The 23461-nt window shown below is 45.0% G+C and overlaps 1 long non-coding RNA gene across 1 annotated transcript in view; it reads left to right on the top strand.

Moving 5' to 3' along the window:
• Positions 1-9633, top strand: part of LOC146400411 (uncharacterized) — an 11137-nt gene extending 1504 nt beyond the window's left edge. Inside the window, exon 2 of the long non-coding RNA XR_014812354.1 lies at positions 7528-9633. This is a non-coding gene — a long non-coding RNA (uncharacterized LOC146400411). The remainder of the gene's footprint in view (positions 1-7527) is intronic.
• The last annotated feature ends 13828 nt before the right edge of the window (positions 9634-23461 follow it).

The raw sequence follows: 23461 nt of genomic DNA, 5'->3' as shown, positions 1-23461 counted from the left end.
CCCCGCACCATCGCGGTTTCCGTGTGCTCCCGGGAGAGGCTCCCTTTTTGTGTGTGATCCCTCTTTTTATTTAAAGTGGCGAGGAAAGAGGGGAAAGAGAAAGTAAAGAGAAAAGAGTAAGAAAAGGAAAGTAGAGCGAGGCGCAAGACCACGGTTGTCTTATCAGTTTTCTGGGGGGTAGGTTGTATTTCCAACATCCGAGCCCAAGCTGTCAGACCTGGCGATTCCCGGTCTCATTCTGTCTTCGGGTCATCTTTTTCCAGCCAGGTCATTTGGGGGTTGTTTGCACTGAATTTTCTGCCCTCTATGAAAGAACAGTATTGGGAAGCCGAACCACTTTTAGGAGCCCTCTTGTTCGTGCCTACCCACCCCTTTTTCTGCTCTTGGCTCCTCGAGCAAAAGAATCCTTTTCTTAAGTGTGCTCTTTGCTGAGAGCCGACAGGGAAGTGAAGTCCGACCCTTCCCCAGCTGCCCGGCTGTGGGGTCAAAGCCTGGCTGTCGTCTGAGCCACGGATATATGGGACAGTGGTACAGACTCCAGCAGCTTCCAAGCTAGAGGGAACTCTGCCCGCCACTGCCCGGAGTTCGCGCCCTAGTGAAAGGTTCAGGACCCTGGAAGAGGGTGGAGGTCGGGGAGGCTGTGGCAGCCTGAGCTTTAGCAGGCACGGCTTGGTCGGCTTTTGACTCAGTGTGTTCTGTAAAATTGTGACAGGTTATTAGTAAAGGAAGGGGCCCACAGGGTCACGAAGGTGCCGCGCGCTCGGGGGACAAGACCACTGCGGCTGGATGGTTTCTCCTCCTGGCCCAGCGCAACTGCTCGGCGCAGCCCTCAGTGGTTCGGTTTCTGCGTCGAAGTGAGGTCTGGCCTTGGTCTGCCGGCACCCTGTAGCTGCCAGAGAAGAGTTACAGGCCAGGGAAGCAAAGGGAAGGGTTTTGGCACCCGGGCGCTGGGAAGAGTGAATCCTCTCCACGCCGTGAGCTGGGCGGTCTCTTCTCCCATGCCCGGTGCTGGCTCAGCCTCTGAGCTGTCACCCTAAGGTGACAAACTGTGGGTCTTGCACTCAGATAAAACAACAGGCATGAGGTGACGTTGCTATCCTCAAAAATATCTAGACGAGGGAAACTGGGCAGAAGCCATAATACTCAAGTGGGTGCTTGGTTCAGGTCCTTGATGCCAAAGCTGTTCCATGCAGAATTCTTGGCCACCAAACGGACAAGCTTGGTCCGGCATAGGGGTTCAGTAACTAGTCTGCTCAAGAATTACTGGGGTGCAAGGGGCCACATCTCTGCTCAGGGCTTTGGGGAGCCCCTCCTCGCCCCAGGTTGGCGGAGTGGGGCCAAACCACTGCCTTTTGTTTATAGGTGAGTGATGTGCATTGTGGCAGCAGCCGAGCAAAGGGGGGAAATTAATTGCAGCCAATTAATAATTAATCCCCTTTAAACAGCTTTATTATCTCTCCCGAACGACAGGGATTTGTCTGATAACCCCCCGAAGACCAAATGTCAAGTTTAACCAAATAGTTATTGCTTTATCAACCCGAGTCTGCAAATAAATTAATCAAAAGCAAATCTGTCCTTTGTGCGGCTCATTTGCTGGTAATGGATGGATATGAAGATTTGCCGATATTATTGTCTGTCATTCAATCTAACAAAGTGAACATTTATTGCATATATATTAAAAATTATCCCGGAATCGAGTGGCGCCGGGTTGCATTTATTGGAGTCTTCCCAGGGGTGAAGTCCCCTCGGATGAGGGCTCGTGGGGAAGAGAAAAGTGCAAGAGCGCTCGTCCCAAATCTCTTTAAGCCTCTGCGCCCGCCTCTGTCCCCTCCCCGCGGCATCCGGCCCCCCAGCCTTTGCCCTCCGCCACCGCCGCCACCGCCGTGGGGACGTGCGGGCCGCCGCCTGCCGTGTGGCCAAGGCCAGCCGAGCTGCTGTCAAAACAGAGGCCCGGAGCCGGACCAGACCGCTCGCAAGGAGATAGGCCCGAGGAAATTTGGGGTGTGATTGAAGAGAGAGAAATGGGAGGGGGGACAGCCTCTCTTTGTCTTCTCTCTGGTTACATCATTTTCTAATGAGGCATAAAATTGTCTTCATACACTGGTATTGCGGCCTTCATAAACATCGCCATTATGGTTCATAAGGATGCCATTGTGAGGAGGCCTTCCCAAAATAGAAAGAGCCGGGGAGGAGAGGCCTGGAGTCCGGGAGGCCTGGCTTTGTCCTCCCCTGGGAGAAGATGGATGGCCACTGTCACGCAGATGATGACTTGGAACTATTAAATTGTCAGGGGGAGGGATCTTTACCAGCCCCCAGCAATGCCGGAAAATTCCAGGCAAGATCCAGAGGGTTTGGGGTGAAAAGGGAGGGCCAGGTGGCTGGGTGAGCCGGGCAGGTTGAAGGACGCAGCAGGTTAGTGGCCGGTGGAAGCGGAGTGGTGGTTGGTGGGGCGCCGAAGCTTAGGTCTCGTCCCAGACACCCTGACTACGGCTGCGCTGTGCGCTCTGGGCACACCTGATCTCGAGCTGACCTCTCACCCCAACCCGCTCGCCAAGGCTGAGGGACGAGTAGGGCCAGAGAAAGGAGAGGGGCGGCGAGCCCCGGGCAGTGAAGGGTAGTGCCAGGCAGGGAGACAATTCTTCCCATTATTTGAAGCCGAGACCCAAACCCGGCCTCCCGCCCGCCCGGTCGGGGGGCATGTCGCTAACTGGATGGAGATGGATGGAGGCGCCTGGAGCCCCTGGCGGCGTCGTGTCAGACCCCGGGCAATTACTGTCCCGCCAGGGTGGACACACTGCCCGCCACCCTGACCCCAGCGCGCAGGCCTACTGGCTGCCCGCGCCGCCTCGGCGATTTGCTCTCTCGCCTTTACAATAACCCGACTTGACATAAATAACTCCCGTGCGCTTGTCTACATCTGCTTGACCTCCTGAACCCGTGGAAAAATCTTTGCTGCATTTAGCCATATGACATTTTTCTTTAGAATAATAAGAATAATTTTTTAAAAAAGCTTTAGAGCTGTAAATTCTAGCTTCCTATCTTGTCCACCGTTCATTGGGGTCTGGTGTGTCTTGGCATTCACATTGTTGCGGGGAAAACCAATATGCTTCTGCGAAGACAGCATCCTCCTTGCTTATGCCTCGGACCTGGGTCGCGCTGTTCCAGGCATCCCGAGCTTTCTAAGGTGACCGGAAGGCACCTTGAGTTACAGGCAGTGGTCCCGCCTCCGAAATCCCCTCCCCAGGCCCGTCCTTGTGTGAGCATGAGGGAAGCCAAGCTTCCGTGGGTGCCCAACTACTCCTTTGGTCCTGGGCTCTCTGAGGTCGCAGCTGGGGCCTGGCCAGCCGGCCAGAGCAGCCTGGCGCCGGGCGTGTTGCTCGGGTTGACCTGATCTAGAAGCAGGGAAGAGGGGGCGAGGAGGGGGGCGGACGATGGGGAGGGGGACGCCCCCGGAAGTGCCTGTGCTGGCGCCACGCGCTGTGGTCCAGGCGCCAAGACTGCAGGGAGCGGATGGTGGAGGGTGGAGAGTGGAGGGGATGATTCTGAAGATTCCAGGGAAGGAGCTTGGCCAGGCTCGTGTCCAGCGTGCATCCTCCCCGGGAGATGGCCCGAAGATGCCAGAGCCAGCCTTGCTCACGGCTTCTTCTGGATAGGTGGTGAGGGACGGGTGCCACTACTTCCTGTCAGTCATCTCTGGCTTACTCTGGCCCTACCAGCCAGCTGTGAGTCAGAGGATCAGGAAAGCATCTCAGGACTTTCCAGCTGGAAGGGCTCCTAGAGGTCTGGTGGTTACAGTGACCTCTCAGTATGAAGGTATGGCAAGGTCTCATCTACCCCCATCCGAGTGTGGCCTCCTGAACTTCTTTGATTCCCTCACCTGCCCAGGAAGACATCAGCAGCTGAGACTGTAGCTCAAGAGAAGCTCCAAGGAAGTTGCAACTGCAGGAATAAGACCTTGACTTAGCAGTTATTAAACCCAACCAAACTAAACAGTAATCTCCAGATGCCAAAAGTGTGGGGCCAGTTTTCCTCAGAATATGTTTTATTTCCTTTGCAAAAGTATCATTTAAATGTCCCAGGCTCCGGAGTGCGGTTTTCACCCCTTCACTGGCAATGGCCTCAGAGGTAGACCCAAGCTGGTGTCTCTTTGATCAGCGTTCCTAATCACATCCTTTCATTTACTAGCTATGAGTCAGTCTTTAGTTAATTCTACAAATGCTTTGTGAGGGAGAGTTTCACATGAGATACAAGAGAACTAGAAAACACTGCACTCAAGGAACTTGTACTTTTCTTGGAAGAAAAATCAGGTGTAGTGGATACCGAAGGGCTTCTTGAGGTTCAGGACTCAGGCTGAACCTAGAGTTTCCACATCCTGCCTCTGGGACCTGGGTTGGGTACTGAAAGCCTCTGAGCTTCCATTTTCTCATGTGTGGAATGAACCTGTTTGGACACATGCTCTGGAAATCCCATTAATTCTCCAGATGTTCTAATACACGTCCTATTCACAGCCCAGATAGGATTGAGCATCAAAGTGCCTGAAGAGGCTTGAGGATGACATCAGATTCTCCCTGTGCCCCTGCATTCCAACTAGTGGAGGGCAGAGTATAAGGTATGGGAAACACTCTAGCTTAGGAATCTCATGAAAAATAAGTTGACTTATCTCATCTTTCTAAATCTGCGTCCTCACCCAGCAGTGGGAATAATAATTAGCTATTTACCCCACGAAGTAGTTGTAAGGGTCAGTTCTGATAAGGTATTAAATGTGTTTGGAAAACCAGTAAGCATTGCTGAGACAAGGGACCCCCCTCTCTCTGTAGGCTCCCTCTGTAGGAGGCACCCCCAATGATGACTGCCCAGAAGGTGGGCTCTGCCTTCTGGCTCTGCAGGAATGAGAGGATGCTATCTTACGCAGCAGCTGCCCATGACTGGAATGACTTACCCCCTTGCTGTGTTGCTGTCAGAATACTAGAGTCCCTCCTTGATTTTCAGCGCCCACCTGTGGATATTAAAGAGAAGTTGTTTTCACACATAGGCAGAGTCCTAGAGATCTATCGCATACAGCCAGAATACTTGCTTCAGGAAACCTCACTGCCTATTTAGGCTCTACTCCTGGAAGTTTCCTTGAAAATAAAATTTATTGATTGGGGGGGTGAGCAGAGTGAGATATTCTTTTGAAGCTTTTTGATGGACCCTCTGTTCTTTCATTCTTAGCAGGAAAAATAAGACAGAACCCAAATCATTTTTTTTTTCCATCATGTTAATATCTTGCTAAGAACTTGGCTCATTCACTCAGGAAAGTGAGGTGCATGTTCAAAGCAACCTCACCTTCTTGCTGAACTGGGAGGAGGAAGTCACAAAGGGTTCCAAGAGGAAGGACTTTGACTCTAGAGAAAGTGTGCGCCCTGGGATGGAAAGCTTGGGAAAGGGGAGAAGTGGGGTGGGGGTGAAACTCTAAGAAGGAGTGGGTCCCCCTTTCCTGTGAGGGTCAGAATGTTGATAAGGCAGCTCGTTAGCAACGTATCCATCCCTGGTGGCATGTGGAAATCTTCCAGCAGGTCCTCAATTAAGGGAGCTGCCTTTCCTTTCATTCTCTTCACTTTTGTGTTAAATGTTAACAACCTGATGCTATCTATTATGGTGCCATTATCACAGAATGTTGACTGAACTGGTTCTTTTATCTCTATTATGGGGCTGCCTCACTTGCAGATTTATGCATTTTTGATATTAAATTCTTTCTCTCCTTAAGCCTAAGCTCTTGTTGACTTTCATTGACCCCCTGCCCCGGTCCCCCATATTTTCCCATATTTAATATTGAAACATTTTTCTCAATGCCCCTCTTGGCTTTGTTGCCATCCGTTTGACGGCTGTCCCTAATAGCCTGGGCTGTTTGCTCTGTTCTTGAACTTGGTGGGGTCACACAGTCTTAAACAGTGATGTTCTCTGAATGTCCACCCTTGCTGTCCAGCGAAGTTGCCCTGTGTCACAAGCTCTGCCCTTTTCTCCGCCCCTAACTACCAACTGCTCCTAATCGCTTAAACAAACACCTTCCCTCATGGTGCCCCCGGCCCCCTGAGCCTTTTGGGTTTTGTTTAGCTGAGCTGCTAATGCTCAGCCTGGCCCACCGGCAGGCTTGGCCTCCCTGACCTGATACATCGCAGCTCTTCTCCTTGGAGCGCCTGCCTTGTCCAGTGCCCTGTGGGCCAAAGGCCAGGGTGCAGGCAGGGTTGACCAGCTGCTTGAGGTGGCCACAAAAGACACCACAAGACAACTTCAGCTAGAAGCAGGCAAATGAATGTATTCATTTATCTTTCTTTCCCCCCACACCTACCCACAAACTGAATCTACCGCCTGGCTGGAAACAAGACAAAGGGAAAATATTGGGAAGGGGGGTGGGTGGGGGAGAGAGGGCCCCCTTGCACCAGAAATCTTAGCTCCCTTCTTGGGGGCCGTCTGTTCAGTTTCACCACACTTACACGACCAATTTCCAGAATTGAAGTTGCCTGGTGTTTTGATTCTTCCTTTGCCTGTGCATTTGTGCCCTGAAGGTCCCTTCCAAATGGATACTAATTGTGGGGGCTGCACGCTGCTGGCTGCTCCAATGCCCCAGGGCCCCGAGGACCTGCTTCTCAAAGCCTTAATTGACAAGGACCTGTCTGTATTTAGGAGCAGCTGGTCCAGAGCGTTGGCACATCAGTGCAATCTTAACGCAGCATCCCTAGCCCCGAGGAGGATGAGGGTAAATGTGGTTAAAATGAAGGAAGATTTATAGCCGGCCCCCTTGGGTAATGCGACAGAAGACAGCTCCCAAGATTTTCCCCTACGAGGGGGTTCATTCATCAGCTCCCGGGCCTGGTAACCAGGGAGGAGGCGCGCTCCAGCTATTATTACTAATGGGGGAGGGGAGGAGGCCCGCTTCGAACAATTAGGCAGGTGACAATATTCCACTCCAAGGCATCGCCCCCCAAAACAGACCGACTACCACGGCTGCCTCCCGCCTCCGCGAGCCCCGGCGCCGGTGCCTCCGCCCGGGTCTGGCTCTGGGTTAATGGAGGCGCCGCCGGCGGGCTGGGGAGGGAGCTGGGAGTGCGTCCGCCCGCCCTGCCCGGGAACACTGAGGCCTTCAGTGATCGTTCGGACTCCTCGTTAGCGGGTTTTAAGGCCCCAAACAGCCCGTGGCAAGGGCGACTGCGTAGACGTGCTTCTCCTTCCTGCGCCCCGGCAGGCGCGCCGCCCGGTCCCCGGCTTCCCAGCTCCCCGGTCCCGGTTGCCCTCCTGAGCGCCTTTCTGAAACCCGCTCGCTCCGCAGATACAGCCATTCAGCGGGTCACAAAGAAGGTTTAGTGGTTCATAAGGAACCCGGTTTTGTTGCGATGTGTGGGAAATACTTTGATGTGCGCCCGGTTCGCACGTGTGAACAGGGATAAAGGGTTTGGGGATCTTCTTTGAAATTTGAAGTTTTAAAGCAGAAATTCCCTAAGTTTTGCCTGTTTTTCTCAACTTTCCCTTTTTCTTTTTTTATTCCTTCAGGAACAATGCCAACATTGAAGCCCTCGGTTGGAGTCTGCACAGTTGGAGATCTTTGGTGCCATTTTAGACATCTTTGGATTTCATCAATCAAACTGACTGCAATTTTCCATAAAAACCCTGAATTTGGGTCAGAAAGTGGGCAAAGTAGATAAAGATCATTCGAGCTGTCTTATGAGATGATAAATAGATATCCTTTCAGGCCAACAATGCCAAAGTGCAGTTTTGTGATTCCCTTCCATGGGTTCTGAATGCAGTGAGTCGAAACGATTTATACATGTTTCCCATGGCATAGACGTTGTCTTTACATACTTGTCAATAGTAGCCTGACCTTGTTCCCCCACTGAGTCGCTAAGTGTGCTGCTTTGGATTTTTTTTTTTTCTTGATGTGTATGTGTGTGTGTTTCCCCAAAACACATGAGAAAAGGTTTTTTCTTTTATTGCTCAAGTCAATAGAATATGGGTCTCTGGGAGCTAATTCTCAGCCAATAGACTGGTTGCTGGAGCCCATGAGTTGGTGTGGAAATTCCATTTGTTTGGTGGTTGCTCACAAGGCACTTCAGATACCACTTAGACACCATGCTGGGATGTAAACTCGTTTTCCTGACAACAACAAGGACAACAACAACAACAACAACACCCACTGGCACTGTGTCCTTCCCATTCTTGAACTTGACGAATGGCCTTTTATATCAGGTGCATAAAAGGAAACACTAAAAGATGCAGGAGAAAGAAAGTCCCAAAGGGTATTTAATCCACTACCTTTGAAGACCTTTCAAAGGGTTAGCTGAAATACTTTCTAAGTGAAGAACATTTTACATTTTTTCCTCTTCATTATGAAGAAAATTATCTGTTTATTTAGCATATATTACACATCATATGCTAATCACTGGTCATTGGGGTTCAAGTCCCTCTTCTTTGAAATCTTCTTGATCCTTTCCCTCAAAATGTTTTCATTTTGATAATCCCTTCATGCAATGTTTCTAGCTAACTAGTTGTCTTAAAAAGTTCTTGAACAGTGCTGGTTCTTCATTGAGAAACGATGCTTGGCATGGGTACTTATGAATGAATTATCTGGCATGTCCTCCCGAGCTCATAGCTCTTGTGGGGTGTACACAATTATGCAGCAACTGTAGTTATAGTTCCTGATGTAAGATTTTTTCCTCTATGCTCGTCACAAGAAGATTGTGCTTTGCTTGTCCATTTTTCCCAGGTCAATATCAAATGTATGTTACAAAGCATCTATAGAAGAGACTATGGTACAGTGGGAGTTAATTAGTGTTATTAACTTACTGGCTTTATTAGTTGTGAATGAAGCACATAGCTGTGGCCACAGTTATTTAAACCCTCTTTATTAGCTAAAATAATTTGCAATTTTTGGACTCACTCTCACTATGCAAAATTGAAAATGGCAATTGGAGATTCAGAAAAAAATCCCACCTTTCATTTGCCTTTCATAAATCTTGCTGTCAAGTAGTAAACATTTTAACTTAATGTATAGTTATCTGAATGACTCTTTATCTCACTTTTTCAATGTCTTTTATTACCAGTTTTGCATTTTATAAGGTGGAAAATATATCGACTAAATCTACTGCTATTATAAATTTAAAGTATTTTCTGCAACTCATACAGGCCATTCCAGATAGTAAATTCATGAAGGGAAAAATAATTATGTATCTTGTTTAACATCTTCCCCAATGTCCTTCTCTTTTGCTCTTCATGTTTATTGTTGATATATCCACAGTATCTGTGAAATCTATTTAGCAAGGAAGGACAAGGGGAGAAGTACAGTAAAAAAAAAAAAAATTGAAATTTTATTGGTTACTTCCAATTTTAGGATAGCACAAAAGCATATATGAATTTATTATATAAAGAAATGGAAGGGCAGAATTTTGTTCACAATTGAAGTCTGTTTTATATAACGTCTTTCAGGAATCCACCTACCACACCAGTCACTGATAAAAATTTTTTATTTTGGAATTTGGTCATGTTCTGTATACACAGTGAAATCCACTTGATTACTGTCAAGCAGAACACTTATTGAGGAACAGGAAAATATCGAGCGGTTCTCTGTGGTGCATGATGTTCTATAATAAAATGTGGTGCCCAGGATGAATGGTGAAGCATAAACACAAAGCTTCAGATAGGAAGGTACATTCTGGAAACATAAATTTGAGTTTATGACCAAGCAGAAAACAGTTTGGGCTTTCAGGTCCTGTTTTTCTGAAGATCAGAACCGTACACCAGAGAGGGAATGTCTGGATCAATTCAACGTCCCATTTTTCAGATGAGAAAACTGAGGCTGTGCAGATAAAATGGTGGTCCCAGTGTTCACTGATGGTAGGACTACAAGGGCACCTGAGCTTTCTCTTCACCTCCTGTCTGGTTCTTTACCAAATCTGGAACATAGTCCTCCTTCTTTCTTCTCCATATCCATAAAAAAAGAAAGAAAGCAAGCAAGAAGAAAAAAACCCAAAGGCTCTTACATCTAATTCTTGCAAGAGCCTCCTCCCCCTTACAGCTTACCTTTAATAAGCTAATGTCTACTCAGGCCAAAGGAAGCACAAAGTCAGTTAACTCAATGCCTACAGCCCATTTGGGAGCTGGGCTGCAGGAGTTCTCCTTTCGTGGAAGACTTTTGTTTTTTAGAATTATCTGGATAGTTCCCTCAATATTCCCATTTCTGTTTCCTACTTGCAATAAAATGAAGGAAATAAAAAATATGTTAAATAGGAAAAAAGAAAGGAAGGAAAGAAGGAAGGAAGGAAGAGAGAAAGAAAAGGGGGGGGGGACGCGTGCCTGTTCACACAAAGAGGAAACACGCCCCCAGGGGAATGGAAAAAAAGGTGTTTGTCCTCACAATTGTCCAGGTTGCCTGTGGACCAATCCTGAATTTATTGTGTAATTCATTTTACTCTTGACTTCTCTGGATAACCACCACCACATCCTAAGCAATCATATAGAATTTACTTATTTTCCTAACATTATAATATTTTACATCCATCATTTGACAGAAATCCATAATTTGACAATTATCAAGTATGCTTTTCAAAAATCTTTGTGTGCTTATGTTAACATGCACCATAACTAGGGATAAGATTCTCCCTATTTTCAATAATGGCATTCATTAACTTGCTTTCATTCCCTCTTCTATGAAGGTGATAATTTTGGTGGTTATTGTCAAATCTTACAATTTCTGAAAGTGATATGGTTCAATGAAACATGGCTAGGGGTTTCAAAGCCAATACCAGGTAAATAATTTAAACCAAATCTATCTCTCCTCCCTTAATCAGTTGGGTAATGTGAACAGCAGGTGTCATGAATTTTCTGAGTGATTTGACCTTCTGATCCCAGTCCACCATGTACATGACTTAAAAATTGTTTAAAATAAGGTACCTTATCACTTCTTTACAAGAGTGGGATATGATTTTACTTTAGAACATTTTCAAGTTTTAATAAGGATTTTATAACCTCTGCTTTAGACGCAGTAGAGCAAAGTTGTTGGATTTAAGAGAGGCTAACATATGGGAAGGTTTTTAAAGAGCCATTCACATCAAAACCCCAAAATGGTTTCAATCAGCAGGTATCTTGATGTTTATTTAATGAAGACATGTATGAGCAGCTGCTATCTCCCAATTTTAGAGGTAGTTTTCTTTCATTGTGCTGCAACATATCAGGAAGAAGAACACATTTTAGCTGTAATGTGGGATCATTCTATTAGATAGGCAGGGCTACACCAGTAGATTCATAAACAAGAACGATGAGGCTAGTTTAAAGATGAAAACATAAAAACTCTGCGGGTTGTGCTTTCAGATCTATTGCTATATTTCTAGGTCATAAGAATTTTTCGAGTTTAGATGAAGCCCTAAAAGGCTTCTGCATAGGTAAATAAAAATCCAATCTGACCCAGATTCTTGACTGACCTTGTGGTATTATTGCAGATGGACATATGGGGCTAATTTTTGCTGCCCGCTGCATGGTGGGTATTAAAAATGCCATAATACCCCTTTAACCATGCCAAGGACAGCTGAAGTTATGATATGGTCCAGAGGATTTGGGGGAAATAGCTCCAGCTATTTCTTACAGCAAGGATATCTAGCCATGAATGCATGACTCATTTTATACCCTATTTAAAGCAAGGGATTTAGGGCTTGTAAATACACTTATTTCTTTGGTACATGTCTGCCTTTCAATCAGATATGGGGGGGGGCAAACACTGATTGCTTTCTCTCAATGTCAATACATATGCTGGGCTTCTCACACTTGAATAAAGTTGGTATATGGTGATCTTAATAGTAAACTCCTTACTTTAGAGAGCAAATATGAGAACTTTCTCATAACTTTGGCCTTGGGGATAGGGTTAACTACAGCCTCACAACTTTTACCTAATATTTCTTGTGAATGGTTTCCAAGTGTTGCAAAGGGAATCTTTTAAGCTGGGTGGCCCAGAATCAGCTAAAGTGGGGCCTACAGTAATGTATATTAATGTTAAACTGGAGTTGTAGTTTAAAATTCTCCATTCGGGGCCATTAAAGTGATGAGTTTATTTGGGAAGTTCTTTGAGCATGCAGGGGTTTTTTTTTTTCCTCCATCTTTTCTTTCTTCCTACACCTACTGCCTCCCTTTTTCACATATTCTTTAATTTTTAATGTGTCTGTTGGTGACTAAGTAACCTTCAGAGGCCCTGAGTATTTCTTGTAATTCCTACTGTGAGTCTGAAAGGAAGGAGACAAAAGAGAAGTAACTTGAGCTATTTATTATCCAACAGCAATGAGATCTAATGGCCGAGTACAGGTGGGGACCAGGAGTTCAGATTAATCTGTAATCGACCTGTATTGCCTGTTATGGATCTGGAACCTGAGTTTGCAGGTGAACAGGTTGCTGTGTTGGGAACACATAGCCAACGTCAGGAGAGTAGCCATTAGCTGGGTTAAAGGCAAAAACTCTGAGACCAGCCGGTTGGACTCTGCCCCACTCCCACCCCCGTTACCAGCGGTGCTTTTGGGCAAACTACTTTTCTGCCACTCATTTTCCTTCTTGGGTTGGTAGGAGGCGTAAATGATCAATAATGACACTAAACGCTTAGAATAAGATAGTTCTAACCACAGTCGGTGCAGCGAGGAAGATCCACTCAATCTCTTTGCTTTCCCTGAGAAACCCCTCACAGCCAACTTGCCCTCGCTTCCAGATCCTTGCGAAAGGAGCTTCCACCGGGTCTGAAGGCTGTTCTACCCCTGACTGCCCCCCGGGATCTGCTCACATCTTAACACCTTGACCTTCTCTAGGCCTGGCTGGCCCCTGGTCCGCTGGACTGGAGCTGGAGTGTGAGCAGGGGTGAGGCCAGGGACCTCGCACCCAGGCGGAAGGCAGAGACCCCCTAGGGGCCCAGAGAGGCCTGGAAGCGGGCGGGAGCTGGCGGGGCGCACTCCGGGTGCATGCTAATGAGCAGCGCGGGCAGCACCCGGCGCCACCGCCGCGCTCGCAGCACAGGAGCAGCGCCCCGGCCGGGGCACGCGGTGCCACTCAGGCCGGCGGGGGGCGCGCAGCTCGCAGCAGCCGCGCGCCCGGGCCTCTCAAAGCCCCTTTCAGCAGCTCTGCGGGCTCCTCACCGGAGGAGTCTGGAGCGACATAAAAGCGCATTATGAAAATTATAATATCAGCCACAGAGCATGTCCACGGAGGCAGCTCTGCACCTTTGAGGCATTGAGCCTCGTTCAGCTGGGCGGAGGGGGGAAATATCCATTTGAATTCGGCCCCTGAATGGGGGACAGCGGCGGCGGCAGCGGCAACAGTGCCTCCTTTATCCATCCGGCCACTTCTCCTGCTTGCTCATTCCCGGGCTGTTGCACCTTGTCTCCTTATGGGCAAGGGTGTGGAGCGGGAGGGGCCGGGGAAGACAAGGGAGCAGAAGTGGGGGGCCCCAATTCGCAGCCCGATTAGGACAAGGAGCGTTGTCATTCGGGTCCCCACGGGAATGATAAATGAGGCTATCCGGGTCCCGAGGAAATTTCTGTTCTGCTGGGGATTGGAGAAGCGGGGGTCAAGGGCTGGGTGCATTTACCGGAGGCTGGAAGGGAGTGGACTCGGGGGTCATATACGTGTGTCAAGCCGGAGCAGCCATTTTTAGGGCGTTTTCCCATCTCAGAGCTCGGATTCCGGTATCTGGAATTACCGGGTGGGAAGGCGCGAACACCTCTAGGCTCGGGGATCCGGGTCCGGGCCTCGGATCTCTGGGCGGGGACCAGATATCTTGGACTCCAGTGGGGGAGCAAACACCTGCAAGGGCATCCGAGACCGAGCCGAAGTCAGAGTGGACCCGGCACGGAGGTCTCCTCGCAGCCTGCAGGGCGCGCCATTTCGGCGGTTTAACGCCCAGTCAGGCCTTACCAAACCAGTCTCCCTTTCCAGGCCCTCGGACTCCTCTGGATCCTGGGGCGAAATTCGCACGCTGGGGCCCCGAGGCGGGTGTGATCTATTATAGCAGCTGAGTTGCCCCACCATTCAGAACTCTGTCCATTGTCTTGTTAATCACCTTTCATTATGGACTGCTCAGGACCATCATAAAGCTTTTAATATTAATAAGGCCCGGCGCTCCAGCCCCCGCACCTCTGTGAGCGACCCAGCAGACAGCGCAGGTGTCGCGCTGCAACCTGTTCTGCCAGCCAGGACTGTGTCCTGGGGTTAGTGCTCGGCGCTGGTGCTTCGGGAGGCAGGTGGCGCCGGGTTCCAAAACAAGACTGGGAAGAAAAACAAAACAGAACAAAACCCCTCGTACAAACAAAGGGATTTGCTTGGCTCCAGTGTGTGCGCCCGAAGAGTTTGACTCTAGGGGAGAGGGGAGGTGAGAGCTACGGGTGGATAGCGAAAAGGACCGTTTGGGCAGGGATGTGACATTTCCTGTGGTGAAGCCTGCATTGGCTGCTAATAGAGATCTAATTGATGGGTGAAGTCCCATTTCCGCGCGCTCTCCTTTATTGCTCCATCCAGTCTGTTGCAAAATATAACCTTAATTTGATTTAGCAATTCCTCCAGGAGTCGGTGCGAGCTTCCAGCCCAGGAAAAAAAAAATCGTTATTAAAAAAGTTAAAGTATAGACTTGGATTCGGTACGTTGGCTTTTAAAAATCTTGTCCCAGTTCCTGACATTTAGCACTTTCTCTTTTTGTAATCTCCCGATCTTTTATGATTATTAATACCCGCAGTGCTCGGGGATCCGCGCAGTGCGTGGTTATTGAGGATGCAAATTGGCGCGGAGGCGCAAAGGCCAGTGGGTGCGTGGGCTGCGGACTGGAGCTGCAGGCCCGCTGGGATTCTCGAGGCCAGAACGGTTTAGGGTTTCTGTAATCCTGTCCCTGACCCAGGATTCCCGCAGAGGCTGCCCAGAGACAGCGAATCTCGGAGCAGGAGCTGTCGGTTGTCAGGTGGCAGCGCGCAGATGGGAGGGGCCAGGGTTGAGCCACCTTAGCTTCTTAACAATGTTTGAAAGTAATTGCGCAGGGCATACAGGTGCCTGGTCCCTTTCCTCCTGCCTCTGTCCCCAGCCCCCAACCCCACCCCTACGTCTCGCCTATTCGTCAAATGCATGTCCTCCTCAACTGCTAGTTGCTTCTAAGAGGCTGCTTTTGCCAGAGCAACAACATATCTATGGTTTTTGTTTATTCTCCCTTCTCTTCTTTCTCCCAATAAACTAGGAACGCCCCTAAGGGAAGTACATTTGTATCTAGACGTCTGAGGTCCTGTCCTAGACATCTTTACAAAAAAACTCAAACAATACAGCCTTCCTGAACTTCTCTTTATCAAGTCAACAAAGTTGTGTAGAGAATTGATGGACCCACCCATTACCAGCTGTGTGATCTTGGTTAAATTCCATCTCTGAGCCTTGGCTTTTTCACTTTTCAAATGACATGGAAAATAAAATAAAGTGCCTCCAAAGTGTTTTGAGGTAATGTGCAAGAAAACCCCTTGTAATGTGTTAATATATAAAAATAAAATAATCATTATAAAAGCCCAAAAATAGATATGAGTCATCAGTCTGCAGAAGAGAACTTTGGAAAATTGTAGAAGTCTCTTTTCCCCAAATTTAGAACTGGATTCTGTTGAGATTTCTTGAATGGCACTTCATGATTCACTTTGCCTCAGAAGGCCCTAAATTTAGTGTCAGTCTTCTCTCCAGAACTTGGATGCCCCAGACTTTTTTTTTTTTTTTTCACAACCAGCATTCATATCTCTCCATTTTAAAACACTTCACTTTCTGTGAAGCAGTAGTCTCCAGTTCCACCAGCAAAGAAATGAGTTCTTTAAAAATGGATCATCTAATTTCCCAAGCACAACTCTGAGAAACGTCCTAGAGCAGCAGCAAGAAGGCCTGGGCATCCCATGTAGGCCATCCTGTGCCCCTGTCCCCCACGATGGCGGGTGGTTGCACCTCTCCATCCCTGGGGTGTGAGCACTGGGAAGGAGTGCTCAGGCATCCCCTGGCCCCACAGCCTCTCGGCAGCGCCCTTGATGGGTTTAATGAGGCGGAACACCGTGAAGGGGATGTGAACTGGTCCAAATGATTGATGAAGCCAGGGGCAAAGCCCAGGCGTTTCCAGATAAAGCCCCATACAGCCCGTGATAAAGGCAGGATAGTGGCAGGGCTGGACTCCTTCAAAAGCGGTGGCCCAAATGCATTGAGAGGAAACAGGGAGGGAAGGTGCTCTGTTGTTACCTAATCAGTTCAGGCGCTAAGCCACCAGCCACAGAGAGCAGAGGAGGGCTGCAGAGGAAGTAGGGAGGGCGAAAGGCAGACCTCTGCGCGCTGATCACACACACACACACACACACACACACACACACACACACACACACACACACACACACACACACACGGTTCTCCCTTCTGGCTTAGCCAAGACCAGATCAGCCTCAGCCTCCCTATGTCCAGGTACCCAGCATGGGCCCTGGGCAGTCCCTTCCACGAGGCACAGAGAGAGGGAGCAAGGGTCCCAGAGGAGCAGAAATCACTTGGCAGGCATCCCTCGGTGTTAGGGCACCTCTGGGTTCTCTTCCTCGGTATTAGAAAGTAAGCATGAAAACCACAGGTTCTCATCTGTGAAAGCAAGTGAAAGAAGTCCCAAACCCACCCAGGGACTTCAGGGAAAATACATTATTCTATTTCTCTGTTACAAAACTAAAATCAAACAAGATTCATTGACTTAGAGTAAAAGCAAAACTGGTTTTTTTCCTATACATATTATTTTTGAGTGGATGGACTGCAGTTTATACAACAATTTAAGATAACAGTCATTTGGCCAGAAATAATTTTGGAATGAGAGCGCTCAGTGACTGGGGAAGCAGTGGTGGCGGAAGGAACATAAACATACTTATAGCAGGTGACACCTTCCAGTGCAGCTTGTTTCAGTTCCCTGAGACACTGAGGGAGAATAGGGTGAAATGTTATCTTTTTTTTTCCTCCTGGGTCTCAGGGCTTGGTGGGCAGACACAGTCCCCCACCCCCGCTCCAATCCAATGTCAATTCATAAGCACTTACTTATAGGTCTGGAAAGATTAAGGAATATTTTCATCCGTGGAATGGGAGTTTGCGGTTTTAATAGAGGCAGCATTTTGACGTGAGTCTTACTGTATCCCTTTCTACCTGTACGTTTTAGTCCCTGACCAGAACTTCTCTTCAATGTCTATCTCATGGGTGTAGAAGTTACATCTTATTATATTCTCTGTTTCAAAGGCTAAATAGGATCATGTCGCTGGTCCCCACAAAGACCTGAGACCCCTATGAATGACGTGGGAAGAACCAGTCTGATTTTTGAAAGGAACTTGCCTGGACATTAGCCTTCTACCCTATCAGAGAGCCTTGTGTAAAGTAATGATTTATTCTGTCCATCTTTACTATTCACGGCTATCAACAGCAGGCCATTCTTCTTCTTTTGTCCCTGAGCTTTCAACTTAGCAGGTAAGCTTCTGGAGTATAGGTATCCTGTCTATTGAATGATCATGTATGGCATTACAAGCAAATAGAGCTTAATAAATAAATCACGTGCGCTTATCATTTAAAAGAGAAAAGGTGGAAAATTGTGGCCTCGCGCCTCTAGATGAGGAAAGGGTTAAAAAAATAACCCTTTCCTCAGATTGCAAAGCAATATGTGTTGTTTTTAAAGGTTTTGGCACATGTTATTTTAGGGTTCTTTAGAAAAGAAAATTTTATGATCACATTTCTTGACAACATTCCCTTGAAAACATTCCTCAATGTATTGTATTAAAGTGAATCCTGCTCTTTCTTTTCTTTCTTTTTTTTTTTTTTTTTTTTGTCTTTTTGCTCTTTCTTTTTGAAGTTCCTAAACGTTATACGTTTACAGAAACCTTTTAAGGAAGAAGATGAGACCAGGGATGAAAATTTAAACTTGAACAGAAGATTAGAGGGAAACCATACTCTTTTAAAAACCACATTTACCTGTTGTTCACATAAACGATATAAAATCTTTGTTGGCCACATCATGTGCCAAATTGGGTTGTAGAATTGAGATAATTCTCTATATGATTCGGCTGAATGGACATTTGGCGAATGTAAAAACTTTTCCTTAAAAGTATTTTTATAGTGAGTGGAGGTTGTAGACAGCTCCATGCACATTACTGAAAGAAAAAAGAGATTTTGAGCCCAAATGCTGTCATTTATTCAAGTTAATTAAATAACTGCTTAGTTCTCAACTTCTTGTCCATGAACAAAAGAAACTACATGTGTGTCTCTGGGCCCCTGATATTAGGTAGAAGTCTCCACTATTGTTACTTTAAGGATAGAGCAAATCCATTTTCCCCAAATTTCTGATTGAGGGTCCCAGGAGCTCTCACAGCTGTTATGGGAACCCTGCAGGCAGTGTGCTTCCAGAAATTACTCAACACAAAACCTGGTTAACTTTTTATGCAATTATTTTCTAATACATATTGGAGATAAATGCACCTACAAGGTGGACTTTAATTAGCTGCTATATAGAAAAAAGCACTTATTGTCTTTTTTATTGTTCTAAGTTCCTATTGTTTAACTGGATTTTAAGAAAAATTACAAAGGAGGTTTGTGCAGATGAGTGAATCAGCACTTTTGTAACTTTAACATTAAAAAGTGGAATGATTGTATAATAAAAGACACAGGAAAATATCCCAGCATTCACTTAAGTGTATATGATTATTTGTACTTAGGGAATACTTTTATAATCATAATAAAGATGTTAATTATGAGAAAAATTTCCTGAAAGTGAGCTAAAAAAAAAAACACCCTTTTCTACACATTGTAAAATATGTCTCTCTCTGTTCCCTTTCCTCTCCCACTTTAATTCAAGTTTTGTTTTTTCATTAAAAAGAAAATAGTTGATTATTACCTCCTCATTTACTTTGTTTTAAGGAAGGTCAAGGAAATGAGCCTAAAATTGCATTTAAAATTTGCAGAGGCTGAATTTTTACTTAATTTTCTTTTCATGATAAATATTATTTTATTAGCTTGTCCAAGTATCATTACTAAGCTATGCACATATTTGCATAGCTATTTCTTTACACTTATACTTTTCCAGAAATATTTTATTTGCTTAAAAGCGCAAGGAGAAATATTTTGCTCCTCCTCTGAAAACTGGCTGGTTGTGGAACAAAAATGATGAAAGTTTTTATGTACTTTGTCCTCACTGGATCTCTAGGGAAATCTGGAAAGAAATGACAAAATAACTAGCTATAGTGACTGAAAAATTGCATTTGTTCAAGTGTAGGATGGAATTTCATAAACATTGGGATTTACATGACTATTTATATGACTATAGAGTTTCATAAGCAGGAAGTATTGATGTTTGATATTTACATGGCTATAGTTTTAGTGCATTTGTTTGATAGTGATGCAGGCGGATTTTGTTTAAGTGATGCTGTAGACAGCTGCATTCATATTCTTTATATTTTTATTTCTTCTATCTTCCATGGTAACAGCAAGTCAAAACAGAGAAACTTCATGGCCTTAAGTCAAGTCCAACTTCCCTGGGCCTCTTGATAAAGCTTTAAGGTCATTAAGTTAAACACACTAGCAGGACATTAAAAAGTTTGGCTCTAGTGTCAAATATCTTTCTCCATATGGAAAATAGTAAGATATCTTCCCAGCTCCTCAAATGTACTCTCCCCAAATTAATTTATAAGAGGATGCTCATTAGTAATGTTTTACAAACCTCTTAGCAACACAATTGTTTAAATATATCATTCATTCAAACTTGGAAGCTTAATGTTCACGTGATTCATTTTCCTTTGCCCAATAGAATCTACCCCCTATTTTCAAAGACTTTCCATCTCTTTAATGTTTTAAAAATAAACGTCACTCACAATCTAGCCTCCAAACATTCTAGATACACATTTGGGAGACTCTTTTTATTATATAATTTCTTATTATATAAGAAATGCTATTGACCTCATTTTCTCCCCATAAACTGTTTTCTCGGTAGGTCCTACTCTATCAACAGAAAATGTTTTCTTTATATCTTCTCAGTCTCTCATGTGACTTTCATGCTATATTCTGGTTTGGGATTGTGTCTTTCAAATTTTCCAACAGTTATTTAAGAAAAAAAAAAAAGTGCCCACTGGAAGTGAAGAAAATGCACAACAAAGATTAGCTGGGAAGTGTTCAATGTGCCTTGTTTGCCTTGCTTTCTTCAGAAGCCACTCCTGTCAGTGGTCAGTTATAATAAAGGAAGAACAAAGTTCCTTGATGTCGACTGAAAAAAAAAGCTGCCTGCCGTTCCTTTCAATTGCTCCGTTGCCCAGGCAGGCCGGCCTCCAGCCAGAAGCCAGCAGGCAAAATTTAACAGCCACGCTTCAAAATGTTAGTAGCAGCTATCAATGCATCCATAACTCTTAGCCCTCTAGATATGGGGTCATCTTTCAATACTACCCCACTGTCATATACAACGTTTGTCTTGTCCCACATTCAACTGATTGTGTCAAAGGATGGAGGGGCTATATAATACACATATACAATAGCACAATGAAAGCAATAATCTCCAACCCAGTTTCTTTCTTTATTTGAGTGCTATTACAAAGTTTCCTGCAGTAAGGAGAAGCTGGGGAGGCTGTGACATGTTCCAGCCCCGCAGTGGATCTCATAGGAGTCGCAGCTCTGAAGGGCTGAAGCCTAGAATGCCGTTGCTTCGGCATCATGTGAAAATCCAGCTTTTCCGTTACTTTGATAACCCACTTTGTTTTCCTAAATTCTGGTAGGCACTACTTCTGTAGAATTGATTTTCTTTTTTACTTAAAAAAGTATATATGCTAATATGTATGGCTTATAGCTAGCAAAATAATAGGATGTTTACTCACCTTGATGTTTAGGTACTACTGATTCTTGAACCAAAACGAATCCTATATGCCAAAGTACATCTTATTTTTTTGTGACCGAATCGGATTTACAAAACCATAGTGAGCAATTAAAGGTATACTTGCCTTAGAGGTTTTCCAAGTTGTTTTTATCCACATATCAAAGCCTTGGAGAAAATAAAAGTCGGCTTTGGAGAATGATTGCATTTTTCTTTTGATTCTACACCTGCCATAAGGAGTGAAATGTCAACAAGTCAATAGAGAACATTTAATTATTTAGTCACTGGAAAGGTTGACGAGGCATTTAGATACAAGCCTGAATGACTGGGTAAAATAATATTGAGAAGTACTGCACTCAATTTAGAAATAGCACGTAAAGCAGAGATTTATTAGGCTGAACAATAGTAACAATTTAAAAGCCGTGATACAAACACTCTTGTGATTAGGACTTGTATGAAACCAGTTAATTTTTTTAGGCAATTATTTAATTGCATGATTCTGTTGCAGTAGAGCCCACTTTTGCTATGGCAACATGATGAGAAAAATGACAAAGAAAGGAATGAGTTTCAGGAGGGCGTTTTTTGTTTTGTTTTGTTTTGTTTTCCTCAGCAATCAGACGAAATGCTTTGTTCAAGGATATACGTCAGGATATGATTAATAGGAAAACGACCATCAAAACCCAAATTGCACGGGGAGGGAGCCGAGGATCTTAACCCAGGTGTAAAACACAATTTGTAGTTCTTATACATCCCAGAGCAGAGAACGAGTCACTGAAAGCAGAGTTAGTCTCCTTCCGAGGATGTTCAAAAAGAAAAGGAACCTTGTGACTGTCTTCGCAAAAGTCAATTCTCTTTCAACAGTCAAACAGTGCTCTTTGTAACATAGCTGCAGAGTACGTGGGGTTTTCTGCCACACGGTAATATTTTTATAGCTCCGCAGTCACCATCTATTCCATATACACAAACATCCGCGTACCCAGAAAATAATTGTGGATAATTCAATGTTCAGATTCGATAATGGATGCTCAAATAAATATGAGAATTCCAAGCAAATTTGTGCAAATGAAAAAAGATTTCCTCTGACATAATGGCATGGTGCAAGGCTGTGTGTAATGAGCTGTAATTTGTCTGGCAGAGCATTTTAAAGGGGTTGATCCATCCACTGGAAGGCCAGCAGCCGCTCCAAGTCCTGCAGCAGTGAGCCGGCCTGCCTCGTCTCAGAGGAAATTACACCACAAGCAGGCCAAATTTCTGACAACTTCCATAAATTATTTCAGATTTTCATATTTCAAATTTCATCTGCATTCATCATGTGAGTTTGACTGGGGAAAAATGTCTAGGAGGAGTTCTGCTAGCATTCAGTGTGGCAGTCCCAGGAGCCTGCCCTGGACGAGATAATTTAATTTCGTTTTGATTAGATTATTCTTGCTGCAGTCTACTGCCAATCTGAAGTATTGTGCCTTCTCTTCTACTTAACCTTCCTGCCCCATGCCTGCTCCAGCCTGCATGCAGCTTTCTGTATTGCAGAATATATTTGAACAATCAAAGTTAGGAGTTATTATTTTGCTTTCCATTGTCCATCCTTATAAAAGCACACATCTTTCACTGGGCTCCCTCTTCCCAGAAATCAGATTACTTCTTTTTTTTCGTTTGTAATATTGTTTACCATTTTCAGTGGAAAGTGCCCTGTAATTTAGGGGGAAAATCTAAAATCATTACTAACTCTGAGGATGATGCAATAGACCAGAAATGAGCATCATCTTTAAAACAACTCTCATCATCACCAGGGGATACACAAGAGACTGCAAACAGGTAAATAATGAATACACCCATCCACGAAAGTAAAAATCTATTCTAAACCGAAGTTATTTTTCAACCCTTTACTTAAGGGTCAATGAAGAAAACCCTCTGTAATCGGTCTTCAAAGGCAAGGCATTAGTGATTCCAAACACCAACACTTGTAAACATGCAAAGGCATAAACATGATGAACTTATGAAAAATACTGGCACCATAGCAAAATAATCTGGGCAACAGACTCAGTCAGGTTTTAAAAAATTCTCTGAAATTAAATTTGAATGCATGAAATGATGATTAACAGTGAATATGGACCATGGGTCCCTCAGAATGTGTAATCACAATGTCCCCCCTCTTTTTAGAAAATGACTCTACTTATATGAGATCCAATAACCCAGGAACACCAAAAATGTTTGTCGCTTACTAAGTTAGAGGCAAGATTATTAGAAACACAGATAAACAAACAAAGCTAATGTTGTTCTTTAAGTAATATCTATCACTTCCTCCTTATTGAGTTATTTCTTTAAACAATATAAGTTTTTTTGATGCTATGTGTCTGAACTGAGGACTTTCGGTTCTTTATTGTTCTCCATTTTGATGAAAAAAATTGAATTGGGGTCTGTTATATTGGATTTTGTTCAGTAAATATACTGAAATCATATTTTTGTTAGAAACTATCAATAAATCCAGTATAAGAAAAGTAATAAGATACAAATATGAACAGGACCTTTGCAAAGGAAATATTACAAAGAGAGTGCGCCCGGAAAATATATTAGGGAATGTGTTTTTTCCCTTGTGCTGGGAGAAAATACAGA

This window comes from Sus scrofa, chromosome 8 (genome assembly GCF_054392235.1).
Source record: "Sus scrofa isolate SSC_HxYL_T2T_F1_AM1 chromosome 8, Sscrofa_HxYL_maternal_Yorkshire_Landrace_v2.0, whole genome shotgun sequence".
Lineage (NCBI taxonomy): Eukaryota > Metazoa > Chordata > Mammalia > Artiodactyla > Suidae > Sus > Sus scrofa.
This window is presented reverse-complemented; position numbering and strand designations above follow the sequence as displayed.